Raw genomic sequence first — 23197 nt, forward strand, 5'->3', positions numbered from 1 at the left:
CAGTATTGAGTGAGTTGATAAAATTTCCTAGGATGGCCTGAACACCAAACTATCCGCTGGTGTTTTATCAGTGTAGTTGGTGAACCCTTCATTGTGTCTCTAAAGGAAGAAAGAAAAATTGTGTTAGCAAAATTTTAAACGCCAATTTGTGACTATCAAAATGAGCGCCTGGCTGACTGACCGACGGCCCGGCATAGGATGGCGATTTGGGCTAGTCGGTGCATATATATCTGCAATCAAAGCATCCCAAACAATTGCGGGAAAAATAGCAAATACACGTTACTCACTATCAACTGGTAGTTAATTGTCAATCCGGAACAAAGGAGGAAAGAAGGCCAAAAGGAACTACGTTACGAAAATGTTTATAAGGAATCTTAAGTTCAAGCAAATGCGTGATAACACCAATCAGGAGGTGAAATAAAGCCACTTACACGCAGGCCAAGCATTCATTTCAAGAATGAAGACACAGAATTTCCTTATTTTAAATACGGGTGCCACGCGTGCGCAAATATTTTCGGTCGTGGGAATTAGTTTGTAGGTTCCTGCTACCGGCATGTCTTTGAACCCTAGACACTACTTTCAGTAGCGGCACTGTACAGCACGATTGCAGCAAGCGCCAGTTTTGATTGTGTTTGCATGTTGAAGTGACTAATGGTTCTAAAACCACCATGCCAGGCAAATATAGATCGACACATCTAAATAACATGTTGTACAAACCACCGCAATTATCTTGTACACAATGTTTCGTGGGATGGTTTCTGCTTAAACGAGCACTGACACTAAATTTCTCGCTTTCTGATTTTATGCTATAAAAAATACGCGTTGACCCAGAATTACGAAAATCGAACCGAAAGCCGTCAGCCACCAACATGGAGTTAACTATAGCACGTTTATTGCAACCAGAAGAAGAAGAAGCTCCACCTCCGCAGACGTGGCTACTTCGGCTTCTGCAGTGTTCTGTCGCTCTAAACAGAAATTTCGTCCGGACAGGACCAATCAGCTCACCAGGCGAACGCTTCCGTCCCGTATACCGACTGACGACGCGAAAAATTCGCCTCCGCCCCTTCGGCATCGGCGAAGGACACCTGGCCTGGCGGTTAGGCCTAGTGTGGCCGGGCAGCGTGAAATAAATTGCCCGGACGCTCAGACGCGAAAGAGAGAAAAGGAGGAGTGCGAGTGGGAAAGGCGAAGGGCGCTTGGCTTTTCCGCCGTTGTGCACACTCCCTGCGCTCTGGGACCTGCCGGAGCCGCCGGACCTATGCCCTCTGCGCTAGCCTGTGCTCATGTTACGTGAAGTGTTTCAATCATGTTGTATTTCGCTTTCTGCGAATGCCGCGCTGTGGATTGAACGCCTAATCATTCATATTCTAACGAAGTTACGAGTGCTTCAACCGTGCCTGTGTTGGATTTCGCGTTCTCAACAGGTGTTTCCCACCGCTTATGCACTTACGTGAAGCGGCAAGTGTTTGGATCAAGCCGGTCGTGGTTTGGGTCACGACAGCCGGTCGTGGTTTGGATACACAGTGTGCGCTACCGCATTCGCTCCTCATGCTCTTACGTGAAGTGCTTCAACCGTGCCTCTGTGCGTGATTACGCGTTCTCAGGCGTTGCCCGCTGCTGTAGATTTCGAAGTGCCTCAACCGTTCGCCAATTGCCGTGTATATGAACCGGTTGTTTCTCGAGCGTGTATCTAGATCTACACCATTCACCCTGTGGTGATCGACCGCCGCTGTAAAAGTTGTAAAGTCAACCTTTAATTGTCAGGTATTGCCCGCCGCTGTGGATTTCGAAGTGCCGCCTCAGCCGTTCGCAAATCGCCGCGTGGTTGGAACGGCTGTTTGTCAAACGTGGATCTGCACTGTTTACCCTACAGGGAATCAGCTTAACCTATGGCCCGAAAATTGCATTTTGTGCCCTGATTGTTTCTGCGATAGTGTAGAACACGGGTGCAGACAACCGTGTTGCTTCAGATATATTTTTTTTCTAGCGTTCTGTGCTGACGAGACGGCAATTGGAACTCCCTAAAGTTTCGTCAGGCGGAATGATAACTGGCCAGAGTCCTTCAGTGATATACTATTGCTCTATTTCACGCCCTCGGCCGTTCGCAAATCGCCGCGTGGTTGGTACGGCTGCTTGTCAAACGTGGATCTGCACCGTTTACCCTACATCCCTACATGGAATCAGCTTAAACTTTGGCCCGAAAATTGCCCTGATTGTTTCTGCGATAGTGCAGACAACCGTGTTGCTTCAGATATATTTTTTTCTAGCGTTCCGTGCTGACGAGACGGCAATTGGAACTCCCTAAAGTTTCGTCAGGCGGAATGATAACTGGCCAGAGTCCTTCAGTGATTTAGTATTGCTCACATGCGTTGCCTCCATCAGGCAGGATGACCTTTAATTGTGTTATTCAGTAAAACTTGGGTGTTGGGCTAGTTGGTATGAAGACATGAGGAAAAGCAGAGCGCTGAAGTTTAAAATACGACCACAGAATAAAGGAGCAAACGAATCACACCAAGCGTTTGTCCCTTTATTCGGTGGTCGTCTTGTAAACTTCAGCGCTCTACGTTTCTTCATGTCTTCATTGTGGCCTTTGGTGTGTGCTTCCGTTGCTAAATGTGTTGTCCGGTGCTTAATCAATTTCGCCCCCCATTTTCTTTTGCTACAGCCACGGTAGCCATTGTTTTCACCTGTCGTTCAGTTCACATGGCGAGAGCAGAATTGCTTAAAAATGCTCACTTCTGGAAGCATATTTGGGAAACTGGTCATTATAATGCAATAGTCATCACATCAAATGCTATGTGACAAACTTGCTAACACCCACGCTTTGCAATCGGTCTGCTGTACGCTGAATTTGCGCACGAGACACTCTTTTAGGAGTGAAGTGTACTTGCATGTGTTGCTGCAGGCCAGCTAACAGTGCTGAACTGGCTGTAAAAGTTGGTCTGACAGAAAAACCACAATTTTTCAAAGCCTTTTCTTTTAGTCATCGAACTGGCTTTTTCTCTTTCGCTTTTTGGAAACATATCAGGGCACGTCACAAAGCGCCCAGAGCAAGCCAAGCCCGACTATTCAGTTGTTACCGCCTTCTTAAAAACTTTTCTGATTGCCCTTCACTTTTCAAAGTTACGTTCTGTCATTCTGTTACATTCTACCTATTGCTACCTTGGTGTGGCGGCGTACAGCAAAATAGGCCACCCAGCCCCATCTCTTTGCTGGCAGGGCATTATGACATCGGCAAAGCTTCCCTAAGAACGCCTGCAGTGGCACCACCTAAGAAAAGCTGCAACACGAACATGCCTGCGCCATTGATCAAAGCATTTCACATCCGTCTTGTTTCCTGCTGATTGTGCTCATAATCCCCTGCTGTCACTAGCTGCTTTATCTGTATGCGCTAAGTCACTAGCTAGGTACAGTACTACAGTCTCTAGTGCACCCACATGCATGCATTTTTGTGGCTGTGCTTGTAGGCAAGGCAAAACATTCTGATGAAATCGACACTGCAACAAAGTGTGGGATGAGGCATTATATTTTATGTTTGCTAGATGATGTTTTTGTCTTTTAAGAAGCACAAGACCAGGAAAAGTTCTTGCACACATTCATATCCCTGCATCAGTGTTTGCTTCAGAAGAACGCTTCGACTAGTTCCACCAGTCATGTCTTGACATCCGCAATTAGTAATGTCACAAGTTGTCGTGCAGAACAATATATGGGGCAGCCGTGCCTGTTTTCACGCCACTTTGGGAATTATCATGCACTAATAAAGTACTGCTGCTGCAAGTGGCATATTATTTGTATTCACAACACTGTAATTACTGATGCTGGCCAACTTGCTTTTGCACTTTAGTGTCTCTTTAGGCGTCTGTATTGTACCGTAAATCCATTAGGTTCCTCCTGGGCAGATGAGCTGAACTATGCTCCTGTGCTGTGTCGCTTTTGCATCCCAATATATTTACTTCCTCTTTCTCTCTTTTTAAGCATAGCAGCAACCTTTCAGGTGCAAAAAGTGTCGAAACATGAAAACGTTCAGTGTAGTTCTTCGTGCTTGAAATGAGTGAGCTACATTCTGCGCATATTACACCTTGTGGCATTTCTGCTGCCCACAGGCCTGAAAGAAGGACACGACAAGTGCTTGACTTGCAACAAAGTTTACTTCTTTGCACCACAAAGATATGCTAGTACAAAACATCAAAAGCAAGAATCACAAGCAGGAGCCTGCGTTTAAAAAGGTGGCATTATGCGAACCATAAAAACACAACTTCAGTCATATGCATACTCCTATCACTCAGTACATTCACATTAACAACTTCAGCAATTGTAGCAGCACCCACACAAACAAAGCACAGCAACATCTCTCACTAAGTGCATTGGCAAAAAAATTCACCTACACAGTCTGTACAGATGATTAACAAGCAAAGCTGTGACATACAGTTGCTGTTTTATGTGTGATGCGTGGCCTACCCATTGAGCTGTGCTTCACAGAGTAGCTTGCTGCATGAGCGCTCTGCTGCGAGAGACGCCTTAATGTTCCCTTTGATGTGGCATTCCCAAGTAGCACTGTCGGTAGGTGTGAGAGTGTAGCTGCGTCATTTATAAACCTATAAGCCAATCTCTGTCTTTGTCGAGAGTTCGACGGAATGCCATCTGGTCAGGTAAAGGCATTTGTATAAATGTTGCAACAAAATTGACGTTTCGGGATCCGTATGGATCCCTTGTTCATAATGGATTGATGGCTTAGCAGCAGGCTCCTAAGTAGCGTTGAGCGCATGACGTAATGTACGGGAGTACACATGGTTTAGAGTGCCAGATGATCTGTTGATTGTGTTGCTTGTTGTCTGAATTATTAGCGATTCAAGATTGAGCCTCGTTTCAAAATTCTTTCCCGGCGACCACTACATAATTCAGTCACAAATCTCCCATCAAAGAGCGAGCAGCCAAAAAATTGGCACTGCGTGCATAACAAATTGGAAGAACTTCCGAGAAACCACCCCCGCTGATCGGATAAAAGTCTCGAGGAATGGACTACCAAGCTCATTCAAGACGCAAGAAAACACGCCAAGGAACTTTCCCTTACGCAGGATAACCCAGCCATCGATGCCCATCTCCTCCACCTCTGGGACGCCCGTAGAGGGCTAATCAGGCGGTGGAAAAAGAACAAGACGAACCGCAAGCTGAAGATCCGCATTGCGGAAATTACGGCAGAAGCTGAAGTGTACGCCCGTGAGCTGAGCCAGCACAACTGGACGCAGCTCTGCAACAAGCTGCAAGGTACGCTGAGAACCCGCCGCACATGGTACGTGTTCCATTCCCTTATGGGCCCCGGTGAATATAAGGCGGTCGCAGCAGACCAGCTTCGCCAATTAATCCACAATTACCCGGGCAAAGAAGAAGACTTGTTGGACGAACTTATTAAGCAAGCCTTGGCGCCCCCACCTCACGTCCAACCCACCCAGGCACCTGACTACACAGGCGATCCGAATCCCAAAATGGACGAGCCGTTCTCCATTGCTGAAATCGAGGCGGCAGCGTACAACCTCACCCGCAACACCACTCCGGGTCGAGACAAAATCCCTAACCAAATTATTGCGAAACCTCGACCATGCCGTCCTAGAAAATCTTCTAGTCTACATCAATGAGTGCTGGCTGGCGGGTTCCTTGCCCCCACAGTGGAAACACGCAGACGTCACTTTCATCCCCAAGCCCGGCAAACCCTTGAACTCCAAGAATCTGAGGCCTATTTCTCTGACCTCATGTGTCGGCAAATTGTTTGAACACCTGGTTTACAACCGGCTCTCGCCCCACGTTGAAGACAACGGCTACTTCCCTGACACGATGTACGGCTTCCGCCCACATCTGTCAACCCAAGACATACTACTTCAGCTTAAGGAGGAAGTGCTGGACGACTTTAATAGCCACAGAAAGAGGTCCATCTTGGCCCTTGACATTAAGGGGGCATTCGACAACGTTTCTCACCAAGCCATCCTTCAAGGCCTCGCATCTACAAACTGTGGCGAGCGCACATTCCAATACTTTGTCTCCTTTCTAACCCAGCACACAGCAACAGTGGGCATCGGGCACCGTAGATCCGACGCATTTAAAACGCTGCCAAAGGGCACTCCGCAGGGGTTGGTAGTATCCCAAATACTATTCAACCTCATAATGAAAGACTTGCCACCCCTACGAAAAGCCATCCCGAATCTTCGCCACGCAATATACGCGGACGACCTAACGCTCTGGGTCCCCACTGGATCTCCGGGCGACCAGCAAGATGCACTTCAAGCAGCCATTCAGGTCACCCAACAATACCTGAAAGCCCGAGGACTCGATTGTGCCCCCGAAAAATCTGCCCTTCTAACCCTGTGCAAAAGGACATATAAGAAGCGTCCAGATCCAATACCAGATCCAGAACTTACCATTAATGAGCAACGCGTCCCCAATATCCCACTCCTACGTATATTAGGCCTCACCATACCAAAAGATGGCTCAGGCGCTCAGACTATCCTTCCCTTGCAACGGACTCTTGACCAGCTCGTTCACCTCATCCGCAGGATCTCCCATCAGCGACTTGGGCTACAAGAAGCTGACACCCTGCGCATCAATCACGCCCTCCTTATTAGCCAGGTTACGCCACCGTATTTGGCCCTGAAACCCGCAGAGAAAGAAAAGCTAAACATCGCCATACGCCAGGCCTACGAGGCCGCCCTTGGACTGCCTCCAAAAATAGCAACAAAAAACTTCTACAGCTCGGCATCCATAATACATGGGAGGAACTGGAAGAAGCTCATCGCATCTCCCAATTCACGCGACCTAAGCTCACGCCAACCAGCAGGGCTACACTTACCCGGCTCAGCTACAGGCCTCCCCCAAAATGCAGAACAGAGGCAACGCATCCCTCTAACCATCCGACAGTACATCACAATCGCACCCATTCCCATAAATATGCACCCCATCTATAACAAGGCACGCCGAGAATCCCGGATACGAGCCCTTAGAAAACGCTTTCCCAACTCTCCCTGTACTCGTTACATGGATGCCTCTCCATACCACCAACAACCGGAACATGCCGTGAGTGTCACCGGAGCCAACAGTGCAGAACTGACGGCCGCTACAGTACACACGACATCTATTGAGGCAGCAGAAGGACTTGCCATCGCTCTAGCCGCCACCACTGGAAATGACTACTTCACTATAATCCGCCTGCCGCAACTTCCTGCTAGGTCGAATAACACCCACGGCCTTAAAAATTCTGCAAAGTGTGCACCAGCTCCCGGAAATGCACATCATCCGGACCCCCGGACATGAGTCCTTCGAGGGGAACGAGGCGGCACACGCCGCTGCCCGCGTTCATACACACCGGGCCGTTTCTCAAGAAGGCGAAGTCATGCAGCCCCTTCGCTCTCCCAAACCCGCTACTCTGAAATCATACGCGGACATCATCGCCCATTACCGCCACGAACGACGACGCTTCCCGCCACCACATCCCCATTTATCCAGAGCACAGGCCATGTACCCCACCTCCATGCCATGTACCCCACCCTCTACTACTCAACGTGTAATTTCTGTCACCAACCAGGCACCCTGTACCACATGGTATGGGAGTGTCAGAAAACCCCATCTCTTACTCCAAATCCTCACCCAACGTACGAGCAGTGGGCGGACCAGCTGGCCAGCTCCGACCTCTCAGTCCATTGATTGATTGATTGTGGGGCTTAACGCGCCGACGCAACGCAGGCGATGAGGCGCGCCGTAGTGGAGGGCTCCGGATTAATTTTGACCACCTGGGGATCTTTATCGTGCGCCGAAATCTCGTACACACGAGCGTTTTTGCTTTTCGCCTCCATCAGAAAAGCGGCCGCCGCGGCCGGGAACCGAACCCGCGACCTCGTGCTCAGCACCTCTCAGTCCAGCGTATCCTGGTGGAGAGGGCTAGGGCAGCCAGCGCGGACCAGGGCTTCCCGGACTACAGGAGGCCCCCCACCTGGCGGGCACCTGAAGCTCGTCTTAATAAAGTTTATCCACTCCACTCCGTGGCTATGATGCGCGCGTGGTCCCACTCTATCTTGTGGCCCATCTTCTCGGCATGCTCTGCAAGTGCATTCGTCACGGTGTGGCCCTTGGTGACGTCATTTTTGTGCTGTTTAAGACGGCGGCAGAAATTTCCGCTTTCACCTCTGTATACCAATTCGCAGTCGGCGCATGGGATTTTTTAGACCACACCAGGGAAACGTTGCCGAGGGAGGATCCTTTATGTTAAGCAAGTCACCCTTGAGCTTGCTTGCTTGCACATGCGCGATCTGCACACCACGTTTTCTGAAGACACGAGCAAGGGCTCCACTTCCAGGCAGTTCCTCCACAAGGACATGACATTAGTGTATCGCACGCCGTTCGATGTCACTGAGCTCTGCACCTTGCTATGGTTTTGCCTGTCTAACACTTGCTTCTCGCACAAAAGCGAATTCTACAGGCAAGTTTTCGGTACCGCTATGGGAGCATCTATTTCAGTCACGATTGTAAATATTACAATGGAAGCAATTTAAAACAAGGCATTGGAATTATTTTAGCCGATACCCAAGGTGTTCCCGAGATACTTCGATGACTGCTTCTGCGGTAAGGTGTACATCAGACAAACCAGCCGATGCGTAAATGACCGCCTCAGGGAACATGATCTTTCCATGAAGAATGGCACCAGGTCGCATTTGCCTCATCACTACCGCGAGTGTGGCAAAGGATGCCTTCCGAGACTGACAATCATTATCGGAAAGAGTCGTGACACCGTGGCGCAAGAACTGCGCGAAGCGTATTTTATCCAAAAAAAACAGCGCAGGCTGTATCAGTGAAGCATCGCTATCCCTGTTTTCGAAGGAGTACCGGATCCTAGACAACATGCGATAAAAAGGTGTGATTGTTGCCTTCAGCTGTGGCTATTTTGTTTTTATAGTATCTTTTTCAGATCTATTATCCTTTGTGTATGTTTGTGCATTTGTAGACAAGCTACTTATATCGCTGTCTTTTCTTGGAATAAATCAGTTGTTAGTAGCGCATCTGTCTCATCGTTCTTCGTTTTTTCTGTCCTCGTTTGTAGCGCTCGATTTTCCTTAAGCAATGAACCAACTAGCCCAACAGCATATTTTACTAAAAAAGCGGACCCTGATTTACAACGCTACTTGCCCGTACGATTTCGAAAAGGAGCTTTTGTTATAGCCGACGCAGCTATCACGTCTCTCTCTTTGAAGGGAACAAACCGCACGCGGGCTGCAATCGATCACTATTTTTACCATACATTATGTGCAAACAGCTTCGTGAATATCAACCCAGTATTTTTTGCCTTGCTGCCCATCGGGAAAATTATTATAAAACGGATCTAAAACGATAAGCCAGCTTCCACAGCTAAATGATGCACTAAAGCACGAAAACATTTCCTATCTGCCACTGTTTTCTACTTTAACCAGAGACAGGTGCTGCTGAAAACATTTTACTTTCAAATAAACTAAATCTAACACTCAAAGTAAATACTTCACTTGGGAATTGAACTTTTAAAAATCTAGTCTATTATTTAGGAGAGGAGAAGTTTCGTTAGTTTTCGCACTTGACGAAGACGACGGCCGATATTTGTGCTGATGTATTTGTTACTTAGAGAAAGGCTGATCTTGGCTCACTTAGCGAGTGAGGCAAAAGTCACACAAGCGTTTATAGCCGCGTGTACAACAACTCTATTTAGGTCGTCAAACTTTTGAAAAGGTCTAAAGGATAGAGGTGGCGTTGGGCCAGCCCAAATATGGCCCATATTGGACGCGGGATGCAAGCGGCCAAAAAGTTATAAAATATCTTTTTTTTTTCTGTGGTAAACGCAATAGGAATGACAAATGTAAGGCATGTGCTCATTTCGCGCTATTTTTATCTTTGAGAAAAAATTTTATTTTCAAGTAAAAAGAGGTTTGCTAACACCAAGACATTCGCAAGCGCGTGAATAGTTTGTAGGCTTCTCATCTTTCTTTCTTTTTTCGCAGTGTCTAGAGTTACGTCCGACGGAACCCAAAATTGAAAACTAGAGTTACGTCCGACGTAACTTTAACGCGGTGTCTAGAGTTACGTCCGACGGAACCCAAAATTGAAAACTAGAGTTACGTCCGAGGGAACTTTAAGCCAGTTTCTAGGGTTACGTCCGGCGGAAAACTAGAGTTATATGTCCGACGGACGTTTAGGCCAATGTTTTGAGTTACGTCCGGCATAACGTAAAGCACAAAAAAATTACAGCTAACGGCAGCTACCGTGAGGCTCTAAATGTGTAATCTATACGCAACATTAAAAGAGAGTTATAACAGATCGGAAAAGCGGTTCCAGTGCGGTGACGTCTACCGTCTGGACGCCACCCCACATGAGCAGAACCCTGCCGTAAACCGGAGCGACTTGGCCGGACGGTACCGAGACGCACCGTGTCCGTCGTTCCAAAGCGGACGGCCGCTTTGGAAGAGTTTGACAGACGTACACTTGGCTCGCGCCTAGTCGAACGGATTGTAAATATGAGATCGTTTAAGAAAAATTATGTTGCAACAAGTGAAATCCGTGCGATTCTTACAGCTCAAGCAGCAAGCGAAACACGGTCCCGAACCAACTGCCGTGGCATGCGTCATCGAGCGACGCATGTACGATAGCTTCTTTTAGGTTCAATAAAGGCGATCTGGCTACATAACTAGTATTAACAGCAACATGGGGCCCGTCTACAAATCGGCGAGTGAGGAACAGGCGGTGTCAATGCGAGGGACTCTCAAATACAACTAAAAACTAGGAGCAGCCAGCCGTATGTATTGAGAGCCCAGCTTGACCTGCTGGCGCCATCTTTTGAGATGCAGTAGAGGTAAAATGCCCGCTTCATGTTCACGCAGTCGCTAGTTGTAATCTCCGTAATCCGTTTCCGATCTGTTATAACTCTTTTAATGTTGCGTATAGATTACACATTTAGAGCGTCACGGTAGCTGCCGTTAGCCGCAATTTTTTTTGTGCTTTACGTTATGCCGGACGTAACTCAAAACATTGGCCCAAACGTCCGTCGGACATATAACTCTAGTTTTCCGCCGGGCGTAACCCTAGAAACTGGCTGAAAGTTCCGTCGGACGTAACTCTAGTTTTCAATTTTGGGTTCCGTCGGACGTAACTCTAGACACTGAGTTAAAGTTTCGTCGGACGTAACTCTAGTTTTCAATTTTGGGTTCCGTCGGACGTAACTCTAGACACTGCGTTCTTTTTTTTACATTGAAAAAAAAACGGCGGATACGCCTGCCTATGCGGTTAGTTTAAACATGTGATGGCGACGGCGGTACAGTGCGCTGGTGTAGCAGAGAAACCCCGGGCGAGCACATCCCTGCACCTGGCGGAGCGCCCTGCAAGTCGCCGGAGAAATGCGAGCTTCACGGGACAGGTTCCCGAACCTCCGTCACAGGCAGCTCGGAACTTGTTTCGGCAACTCTCCACCAGGTGCAAACGTCGTCTGCATGGAGCTACTTTGAACGATGGTACCTAGTGTGCAGTGTGCTTGCGAAGCTCAGGATTTCGCCAAGGTGATTTTAAGAGCTTAGACTGCTTATTTGGACAAAGAAAAATTTGAGTGCAGTTGGCCTTTATTGCCGAGACATGTGCATTTAAAAATATTGGAGTTGATTTCCCGTGAGTTTTCACTATTCATTTACGACTTGTAGTGCCATTTACACACCTCCGGAGAAAACATAACCCTAAATGAAGAGGCCCACACAAGGGGCACCCTATTAGGTGCCTTCTGTCCCTTCTGTAGTCCGAGAGCTTGGGCGTGCGGCACCCCATCTCTGACGCTGAGGTTCAGGGCGTGAAGACCGCTTGACCTTCTTGCTAGCCGAGCTCTTGGCCAGCAGGCACTCTACCTGGTCCCCGGTTGACCCCAGGGCGACGCCTGGCAATGCTTGTGGGCTGGACCTTGACGGTACAGCCGCACCTCCGGGCGCTGGTGAAGCCTGCCTTCATGGGCAGGCTCCTTCCTGGGGTTGCTTTCTGATCTTGTGCATCTGCCGCAGCAGCTGCTGAAGGGCAGTGGCATAATATGGGTTGCCAGCAGCTAGGGAAGGCTGGCGCCACCACTCCTCGTAGATCTTCTGCAGCTCCGCAGTGTCCTACGAAAAATTTGTTCAGGATATACCACAGATTTACTCAAAATTTGTTGCATCTCCTATCTTTACTATTGTCTTCTTTGCACTGCTGAAGTAATAAGGGTGTTCCGTAGGTATTCAACTATGGGCCTACCGGGAAACCCATTAGGGCAGAAAAATGTTCACAGAACTCACCTTCCCCTGCCAAGCTTAGATAACTAGTTTGGACCAGAGAATACTACGCAGGTATTTACAGATTAGTTTCACAAACATTAATGCATTCATTGAACTAAAATAAAACACAAGAAAAAGCTTTGTTTAGTGCCATGTTCAGTTACATAATAATGACTGATTGATTGATTCACTGCGAGTTTTAAAGTACCGAAACTACACCTTGCCTATGAGGCGCGCTGTAGTGGAGACAGCTGGGGTTTAATTTTGGTCACCTAGGAACAGCTAGGAAGAGTTAACGTGCGCCGAAATCTCGACACACAGACGCTTTCGCTTTTCACTTCTATCAGGAAAATTGCTACCGCAGCCGGTATCGAACCCATGTCCTTGGGCTCAGCAGCACAACACCAAAGCCACTTTATTCTCACAGAACCCAAGCAACGCCTCTTCAAAATCCCAGGGTTCCTCAAAGCCTTACTTGAGAGCCCCTGACCTAGCGCTTTCGCAAGGCACCTTTTTATTCACAGGGCCTTAGTGGCATACAAGGACTATTCAGCGAAACACAGAAAAAAACATTAAGACCAGAATGTAAAATTTTACATCAGAATGTAAAATGTTACATCTCAAAAACTTGCACTGTGCAACTGACTATGTATCTAATGGTATGAGATTGGATCCTGGCAGAGTCTGTTTAACACTTCTAGTCTGTTTAACACTTCTTTTAAGCTGGGCTGAAGACTGTCCCACCTGGTGGGGCCCCTAACACCAGCACAGTGCTGTTTAATGAAAGTTTATTCCTCCTCCTCTTAGCATCCTCCCTATGTCAGAAAGGGCCTCGGAAGACATACGACAGCCAGCATACAAAATTTCCCACTAGCTGTGACATATGAATACTAACTACTTCATTCTTGCTCCCCTTTACATGCATTGGAAAAACTTGTTCATCTTGCTTCTGCTATGATGCTACGCAGTCATGTTGGATTGCCTTAATTTTTGGAGTGTCTTTTTTGGCAGCCTGTAGCCTGCTTCTACTTAGCTCCTGCAATTGTACCTTCGTAAAAATAAACTGTACTTCAAGAGACCCCTGAAAAAATGCATGCACGTGGTTATAAAATAGGTAGCTCTTTACAAAAGTGGAGTGTGTTGCTGAGCAACAGATCTTGTTCAGGTGTCTAGTTGCTACCTAGGTGTCCAGTAACTGGAGTAAGGGTCACAATTATTAGGCTTTGCTAAAATAAATGCACGAGCACAAGCCACACCTCAACACCTCACGTTGGTGACTGCTTCCAGTTGAGCCCTGGGCCTCCAGCTGTGGCTCGGTATCCATAGGCAGCTGCTGCTGTTCAGGCTCTGCTGCCACCGGTTGGCCTTGCCCTGTGGGTGTGCTGGTGCTGGCTACTTGGGAGTTGTCCTGTGTTTGCTTTCCCAGTCAAGCTTCCTGAATGCCCCCTCCAGACATGCTGTAAACAGTTAGGAATAGTGAAAACTGACTGTGAATCAGATCGAATATTCTCAAATACGAATAGTAGAAACCAACCGCGAATTACATATATTCGAATGTAAATGGCAAAAGATTACTGCAAATGAATTATTTTCAAATGTGAATAGTGAAAATTCACTTCACATTGAATTTGATTCAAATTGCGCATTGCTCCCACGCCAGGCTGCTGTTAGCTGTGCCACGTATAAAGATGTATTATGAGCTGCACTGTTGTGGCGAATACCACACGCCCATTTATTCCTTCTAAGTGGAACAAAGATAATAGAGCGAAGGTATGTACTGAGACATATGAACGTCTGGGCCATAATTTAAAAGTAGTTTTACAAGCACAGGCTTTCAGTCAGGCTGTGCCATCTTCATTAGGACAGGTGCATCAGACAAGTCTAGTTAAGTGCGCCGTGGCTGTGCATGTGCTCATCGCTGCCTTTCTCCCGAATTAGAGAATTCAACACTGCAGAACAGAGTTTCTGCGATACCTTTCCGTCTACACTGCATGATAGCTTGCTTGAAGCTGAAAATTAAACTGAGAGAGATACCATGTTTGCATAAACGTTGGCACAGGTCACATAAAAGTAGCAATATATGGAGTGTGCTGGGGTACTTAGCTACTTACAATGTTCAACGTGATTTGGTGCTCTTCTGTCCAGCTTAGTGAGGGGGCTCACTCCTTCGTCGCCATACTGCCCTCTCCGCCACCCGCAGAACCAGTGGTAGACGGTGCTGACTGGGGGATTTACAGCGCTCCTAGCGAGCAGGCCCTCACCGTCCTCCTGCCTTGCCAGCTTCGTTTTATGAGGAGCTAGTGCGGCTGCTGGGGTGGTATCATCTTGAAAGTAGCGGAAGAATGCGGCACTTTTGTCCGATGTGGGTTTTAGAAGGCGAAGCCCATCGGCGCAGTCGAGCCCGTGGTTGAGCACCTCATGCAGCTTGATGACAGCAGTCGGCGAGACTGGCCAGTTGAGGAATGGGTCGTTCTGCTGAGTTGCTTTTGTGACTTCCTAATTTTGACATCTACAAATGCTTAGCAGTAGTAGAATGCTTTCCAGCAGTTTCGTTCAAGCTTCTGTGCTGACACCTTCACTCCTTGTGGAACACAAACCTGTAAAAAGAGAATATCACAAATTATCTCAATTCTCAAAATATTATTTAAAGCTTGATATACAATGACTAACCTGCAATATATTTTTTACTTAAATTACAATTTTATGAAACACAAACGTGTTAAACGGTAATATTATTAATTATTTTAGTTGTGAGAATATTATTGAGAACCAGATATGCAATCTGTAACCTGCAAATGTTTTTTTACTTCAATTACCCACTTCATCTGACAAGTTTCACAATCAGACAAATAAGAAATGCTGAAGTTCCAAGGTGATGCGCATACTGTATTAAAGATGTGCCTCCAAGTCATGTTTTGATCTACTTCGCGGAATGAGAAATTGTACAGGTTTAGCACTCGCCTTTCACTTAATTTTCCCATGTATGAAAAATGTCGTTTTAGGAAAATTTGTGTTGGTACCAAGCAAAAAAAAAAACTTGCTCAATCGCTCACGAAATCGAAGCGGAACAGTTGCATGTTATGCTCTTGCATAAAACACAATTCTCTCCAAAATAGGACAGTTATATGCTTCCCACATTTAGGTTACGTTTAAATCCACTGAACACGTAATAACACGACACGTTTAAAGCCTCTTTTAAAGCATTTTCAGTTTGTCTTTTTTTCCTCCTCAGCAAGGGGAGCCCCTTTATAGACCGAAGGGGGCAGGAGATTATTGGCTAAAAATCATTCATCTGTGAAAATGTTAAAAGCATGGCACACATGCTTGACTCTTTTTGCTCGGACCATACTATGAAGCGTTATTTGTTTGCGAATTAGAATTACATCACACATTATTCTGATATTGTTTAATCTTACGTAAGGAAAAATAAATTAATTTGAACATGAAGTGAAATGCGGATTGTTTTTGCACGGGTGCTTCAAATCGTGGTCAAAAAATCCCAGCCCAACTCAATGTAATGTAATTTAAGCTATATGTTCTTTCACCTCGGCCAAGAGAACATACAACGACGAAGTTCAGCTGTTCTTCCCTTTGAAATTGAGCGTGAAAGACGGCGGCATCGATGATTGACCCGTGGCGTTGTTCAGCGTGACGGAAGCAAGTGTGATCAGTAGTAACCAGATTTTTAAGCCACCGCTACTGTAATAAATGCGTAGCAAAAAAAAACTCGCTGGTGTAGCTTCGCAACTGCAACTGATCAGTCTGTCTTGATTTTACCAGGTCGGGTAGGGGGGTGATTTGGCAACGCCTCCGAGGACCTTGCCACAATAAATAAAGACACTGCCGAAGAGCATCTATGGTACCTCGTTGGGTTGGGGGCTCCCAGTCGACGATCCACGACGCATGGTTGCCTCGCCGTAGTAGTCAGCCATGCGTACGCATCCCCGCACGAAGCACGTCCACGTTATCGACGCTGGCTTTGCAGTCTAACTCGAAAGGTTGGTCGCGCCCGCGCATGTCACAACGGCTGAAAAAATTAACTGCTACTTCGCCGTCGAACTAGAAAAAAACCGTAATATTGCAGCAAACTACGCCACTGATGCTGCTGGTGCCGTGAATGTAAGGTCCCAGGGGCCTTACGTGAACGAGCCCTAAACAAGAGCAGAGGAGTGCGGAGTACGTTTACTGCTTTGTTCGCACGCCGGCAGAACCAGCCTAAACATCAAATAGCAGGGAAGGAGTGCGGAGTATGTTTGGTGCTTTGTTCGAACTTCGCACACCGCAACGTTTTTATGGCGCAAGGTTTGTTTTGCATTCAACAGGTGGCGCACCGCAAACGCGCAATTTTTAAATTGTAAGCCGCGGCATTCGCGCTCACGTCTCCGGCTACGGATGAGATTTCTTTTTCTTGGAATGCATTTTTAGCATTTCTGCGAGTACTGTAGCACAATATCACGTTACTGTGATCGCCTACAGCATCAGCAACCATGCTTAAAATAAGACATATTCCCGCTGCATTTTTTATTCAGTGACAAAAAAGTAAATTATCAACAAGAAAAGTGGGGGGAGGGTTCATTATGAGAGTAAATACAGTAGCTCTCATTTTAAGCACAAAAAACTACACTGAACTTTTTCATGTTTCGACACTTTTTGCACCTCAAAAATTGCTGCTATGCTTAAAAAGAGAATGAGGAAGTAAATTTACTGGGATGCACAAGCGACATAGCACAGGAGCATAGTTTAGTACATCTGCCCAGGAGGGACCTAATGGTTTTACGGTACACTATAGACGCCTAAAGAGACACTAAAGTGCAAAAGCAAGTTGGCCAGCATCAGTAATTGCAGTGTTGTGAATACAAATAATATGCGACTTGCAGCAGCAGTACTTTATTAGTGCATGAAAATTCCCAAAGTGGCGTGAAAACAGGCACGGCTGCCCCATATATTGTTCTGCACGACAACTTGTGACATTGCGGATGTCAAGACATGACTGGTGGAACTAGTCGAAGCGTTCTTCTGAAGCAAACACTGATGCAGGGATATGAATGTGTGCAAGAACTTTTCCTGGTCTTGTGCTTCTTAAAAGACACAAACATCAGCCAGTAAACATAAAATATGATGCCTCATCCCAGGCTTTCTTGCAATGTCGATTTCGTGGGAATGTTTTGCCTCGCCTAGAAACACAGCCACAGAAATACATGCATGTGGGTGCACTAGAGACTGTAGTACTGTACCTAGCTAGTGACATACAGATAAAGCAGCCAGTGGAAACAGGAAAATTAGCACAATCAACACGAAGCAGGACGGCTTTCAAATGCTTTGATCAATGGCGCATGCATATTCAGCAGCTTTTCCTAGGTGAGTAGCGCCTGCAGGCGTTTCTGGGGAAACATGGTCAAGTAGCGCGGTAAAGACGGCACAAAAGTAGAGACCACAAAGGACTAGCGCTAGACATCAACTGAAATTTTTACTACACACATCAAAAGATATACAGGAAGGGCGCATGCGTGAACATGCTCAAAGCACAAAGAAAAAAGACAAGGTCAAGTGGTGCATTTTGTTACGCACGTGGCAAGTTCGCATCCAGATAATCTATTTCTTTTTTTGATGAACTAATAGATGCCGTGCTTACACACTTTTCACGGGCTTTCATGATGCACCACGCTTCAAACAATTCACGGCTGGCTTGGTCCTTCAAACAGCACAATGTTACTGTCTTCTCGTAAATTGGAACACAGTGTGGAACGCACCGGAAGCGGCGGCAATGGTCAGCTAAATGGCCCCCCGCAGCGAGCGCTTGAATAGCTGTACGGTGCTCCCAGAGCCTGTCATTTATGCACCTACCAGTCTGCGCAATATAGCATTTTCCACCAGATAGAGGCACTTCGTATACAACACCTTGTTTGCAACCAACAAACAGCGTGGCATGCCTCTTCTTCGGTTACCCTTCTTCTCGCCATTCACAGCAGAGCACATTCGTGCTAGTTTTTCTGGGGCGGAGAACACAACGTCGGCACCACATTTCCCCGCCACCTTTCTAAGGCGGTTGGAGAAATTGTGCACGTAAGGGACGACTACAGGCCTCCTTTCTTTGCGAGGTTCATCTCGCCCTTGACGCCGTGCCCCTGACTTGACGTCACGCAATAGGCTTTCAACCACTGCTGCTATTACTTCCCGAGGGAAGCCGGCATCTTTCAAACGTGCAACTTGGTGCTGAACACTATCGGCGACTTGGTGCTGACAAGACTTCTCGAGGGCACCGCGAAGACAGCTAACGCCAATACCCCTTTTCACTATCTTCGAATGCGCTGAACGATAACCCAAAATTGCCTTTTTTGACCGTGGCTGATACGCCCAACACACGCGTGTTCCACAGAAATTAAAAACACACATCAAGGAAATGCAAGGACCCATCATTTGGTAATTCATGAGTGAATTCCAAGCCGTCAAAGCACTCCAGAAATGTTTTCTTAACTGTCTTGACTAAAAGGTTTACTTCTTCTGGCTTCACCGACCTAGTAACAATCATGTAATCATCGACATATCTAAATATCTTTGCTGCCTTAGCCGTATCAATATATGCCTCAATGCTGCAGCGCCAGACAAACGTCTTCAAATTTTCCTTCTTCCCACACACCATATCCGACTGGAACAATCTGCCTGTATCTGTTGTCTGCAGCATTGATGGGATTGAACACGTTGAAAATTGAGACAGTACGTTTTTACAAGTTACTGTATTTTACCCTGTGTTGTCGGTTTGTTTATATTTGAGTGATTCCTGCTTGGGTCCTGGGTGGGGCCTGCAGTATGTCATAAATAAATAAATAAGCTGGTCCGCAGCAACACATGCAATGTACACTTAACTCTTATGCCAAATACAGCCACCATAGCACATTGTTTTCACCTGTTTTGCAATTCACACAGTGAGAGCAGAACTGCTTAAATATGCTCCTTCTGGAAGCGTCTTTTGGGAAACTGGTCATTAGGAATGCAATAGTCATCACTTCAAAGGCTCTGTGACAAGCTTAATAACACCCACGCTTTGCAATTGGTCAGCTGTACACTGAATTTGCACACCAGACACTTTCCGAAGCGGTCGCCAGCGACAAAGAAAAAGGGGGGTGGGGGGTCACAAGAGATTTGAACCCTGGAACAACACATTTAGCAACGGAAGCGCACACCAAAGGGTCATCCTGTCGGACTGAGGAAATCGTCCGAGCAGTAGTAAATCATTGAAGGACTCAGGCCAGTTATCATTGCGCCTGCCGAAACTTTAGCGAGTTACAACTGCCGTTTCGTCAGCACGGAACGCTAGTGAAGAAAAAAAAGAACGAAAGCAACATGGTCGTTTGGGCTATCACAGAAAAACATCGGGGCACAAAATGCAATTTCCGGGCCAAAGGTTGAGCCGATCACATGTAGGGTGAACGGTAGATCTACGTTTGAGAAAGAGCCGCTCCAACTACGCGGCGACTGACGAACGGTTGAGGCACTTCACGTAAGAGCATGAGGAGAGGATACAGTAGAGCGCACACTGCGTATCCAAACAGTTGCCGCTTCACGTAAGAGAACGCGAAATATCCAACACAGGCACGGTTGAAGCACTCGTAACTTCGCTAGAATACGAAGGATTAAGCTTTAAATCCAAAGCGCGGCCGTCGCAGAGAGCGAAATAAAACACGCCGATTGATACACTTGTCGCTTCACGAAAGTGCCCGAGCAGAGGCTAGCGCAGAGCGCACACTTCTCCGGCGATATTCAACGCCGGCAGGGCGGTCCCAGAGCGCGGGGAGTGTGCACAACGGCGGAAAAGCCAAGCGCCCTTCGCCTTTCCCACTCGCACTCCTCATTTTCTCCCTTTTGCGTCTGAGCGTCCGGGCAATTTATTTCACGCGGCCGGGCATGCCCTCATCCCTGATGGCTCACCGGTGACGGCAGCAATGGACGCTACGGAAGTGCCGGCATCGGCCTCCCTCTGCACTCAAGATTCAGCGTCACTGAACCAGCCAAGCTGTTCCGACATCCAGTTGACCCAACAACAGCAGCCAGTGATGGGAGACCCCGTGGTTCAACAACCCGCCACCTCATCGGAACATACCCAGGAGATGGACTACGATTCTTCTCTGCCTGGAAGTGAAGTGCCAGCAGCCTGCGCAAAGAACGCAACGGTCCCCGCACAGGATACGCCGCCCACTAAGAAGGTGGGGGCCACCCCAGATGCCTCCACCGCACCCGCTCCGCCTTGCAGCAGTTCTCGTACCGCTGTTTACCCAATCCCACCCCCCGACCGCTCATTCCGGGTTCACATTAAACCAATCACCAGGTTTGATGTCACCACTATCCCAGTTAAATTAGTGCAACAAGTGATAGACCGGTGCCTAGGCACCCAGGGTTATCAGGGGTTCGTGGTCCATAAGGTGTCCAATACAATAACCGTCCACCTTGCCAGCCTGGATGATGCACAAGGTCTGTGGTATTACCAGCATCCCTATCTCCACCGATGGTACCGTTACAGTGCTCTCTTACTTTGCCTCTGTGCCCAATGTGCAGCGCTGCGTCCTGTATGACCATGACGAAAATGACTCCCCTGCGACCATTCTACCTGAGTTACGGTCCCCCACACGCCAGGTGCTGGCTGTCCGACGTATGGGTAAGAGCAGGACTTACCTAGTCACCGTACGAGGTTCTTCTACCACACCAGAAAGGTTTTATTACAATGGCTTTGTACTGCACCCAAAGCCTTTCCGGCCACGAGCCATGTACTGCTACCGTTGTTTTAAACAAGGTCACCAGCAAAACTACTGTGCGATGGCAACTGTGGACACAGAGAGAATAAACTCAGAAGGCAAGCCACGCTATCGTTGCGGGCTTTGCAAGACGGATGACCATGAAATAACATCGACAAAGTGCCCCACTAAACAGCGCGCCACAGCCCGCGCTCGCCGTCGGGAAACCAGTTCAGCAAGGGCTACACTGTACAATCGATTCCAGGTCCTGGAACCCATTGAGGGTTATGCAGTAGAAGAGCCTGGGGAACCCGATGCAACAGGTGGTTTGTATTCGGACGTTCTCAAGGGGTCCGAGTCTAAAAATCACAGACCTCCAAAGCAAACGCCAAAAGACTCCCGGGAGTTGAATGAAGCTGTTTCAGTTGACGAAGACCTGGATACTCATACAGCCTACCTATCTAAACAGCTTGAGGCACTGCGGCAAAGGAAGACACGCGTAGCAGCCCTCCGCAAAGAACGCGCTGAAGCGCGTTCACTGCAAGGAACACAAAATGTGCCTTTACGGATGCGGCTCAACGTTCAAAAGACAACCCCCTGTGATCCAGCTATCTGGACCGTTATACTTGAAACCCTATCCAAGCTAACCCAACTAATACACGGTAGCTTATGCCATGGATAAGTGTCCGTCCAACCGTCAACCGGCCATCCTACAATGGAACTAAATAGGTCTTTCGAACAAATTAGGAGAGCTAAAAACCAAAATTCACTCCGGTAAACTCTAAGTGTGGGCACTCCTTTTACAGGAGTCAAACAAACTATGCCCACTCCCCAACTTCATCGGTCATCATACTCCTACCATCCCGGATAACCGCAGTGGTGATGCACCTGGAAAAGCGACAGCATACATTGTTAGAAGTGTTCCTCAAACACCAATCAACCTTCATAAATGGTGTAACCAACATCAGGAGGTGGTTGCGGTTTTAACACGCCCAGCCAAAACCCCCCTCCTTCTGTGTCCTTTTATGAAAGGCCAGGCAGAGCACGCCTTAACCTAGGCTGCTCGACCACCTTAGGGCAACGTACCCAGGCACTCCCATACTCGTAGGAGGGGTCTTTAACGCCCCACACACTGTGTCTGGATACGAGCACGTCACTAAAAGAGGAGTACAAGTTCCCGACACATTCACGGACATGAACTTTTTCTTGCTTAACTTTACCGCACCTACCATCCCTTCAACTCGGTCTCATGCACCGGACCTTACGTGGTGGCTTGGCCCCGGGAACCCTTCCCGGAATCCGGAGCCAGATGCATGGGGAAGCGACCATTCGCCAATTTTGGTTGGCCTGCACGCGAAAAAGTTGCAAAAGCTTCGTCGCCAGGTCAGAAATGTTCACTGAGACAAGGTCCGCTCTGATGAACGAGCTTTTTCGCTAACTGCGGAGAACCTCATTTCTACGCTGCAGTCCGTCCTCACAGACTGCACTATACATACAACAGTGAATGAGGATCAGCCGACGCCCGATATGCACCTCCGTACACTCTGGGCAGAGCGCCGCCGAGCAGAGCTCCATGCTAATCGCCACCCGACGCAACTCTACGCCAGTGTCACGGGAACCCGTATCGCAGCACAAGCTCGACGCTACGAGAAGCAGTTGTCACGACGCCGGTGGAATGACTGGTGCGCTGGTCTTGGCTCTGGTACTGGCAACAAGGCCTTATGGCGAACCTTCAACGCCATCGAGTGGGGTGGCAGCGTGATGGATCCATCAGCTAGCATTCGCCTGGCTCTCAACATCAGCCCAGAGGAGTTTGCGGACAGAGCGGCCGTCAGTTTCTTTCCGAACTACCGACAACCTCCGGCCGCCCCTCCCTGTGTTGATGTATCGGACGTCTCAAGAATAACCGACCCATTTACGATGACCGAGCTCATCGCGGCCATTGAAGAATCCAGGGCGCTCTTCTCCAGGGAATAATAAAATCCCATATGAGCTGTTCAAGAACTTGGAGGGGAGGGCTTTGGAAGCACTACTATACTCATTGAATGATGTATGGTCTAAAGGTGTCATTCCACCCGAGTGGAAACACTCAGTCGTAGTGCCAATCCCCAAGCCGGGAAAACCTCCCACGGGTATTAGTGCACTTCGCCCGATTTTCTCGACACCTACAATATGCAAGATATTTGA

General features: G+C 47.8%; 1 protein-coding gene and 1 long non-coding RNA gene across 5 annotated transcripts in view; one reads left to right on the forward strand and one right to left on the reverse strand.

The window, feature by feature from the left end:
- The window catches only part of LOC144142142 (uncharacterized), a 68973-nt gene that overhangs the window by 16797 nt on the left and 28979 nt on the right, over nucleotides 1–23197 (forward strand). The window lies entirely within an intron of this gene.
- On the reverse strand, nucleotides 12012–14523 carry LOC144142141 (uncharacterized). Its single transcript, XR_013316857.1, has 3 exons — nucleotides 14396–14523; nucleotides 13541–13741; nucleotides 12012–12134 (listed from the first exon to the last, which is right to left on the reverse strand). It is a non-coding gene; the product is annotated as an uncharacterized LOC144142141 (long non-coding RNA).

The sequence above is a fragment of the Haemaphysalis longicornis genome, unplaced genomic scaffold (genome assembly GCF_048455015.1).
Source record: "Haemaphysalis longicornis isolate Haplotype H1 unplaced genomic scaffold, Haemaphysalis longicornis Haplotype H1 scaffold_6, whole genome shotgun sequence".
NCBI classification, from domain to species: domain Eukaryota; kingdom Metazoa; phylum Arthropoda; class Arachnida; order Ixodida; family Ixodidae; genus Haemaphysalis; species Haemaphysalis longicornis.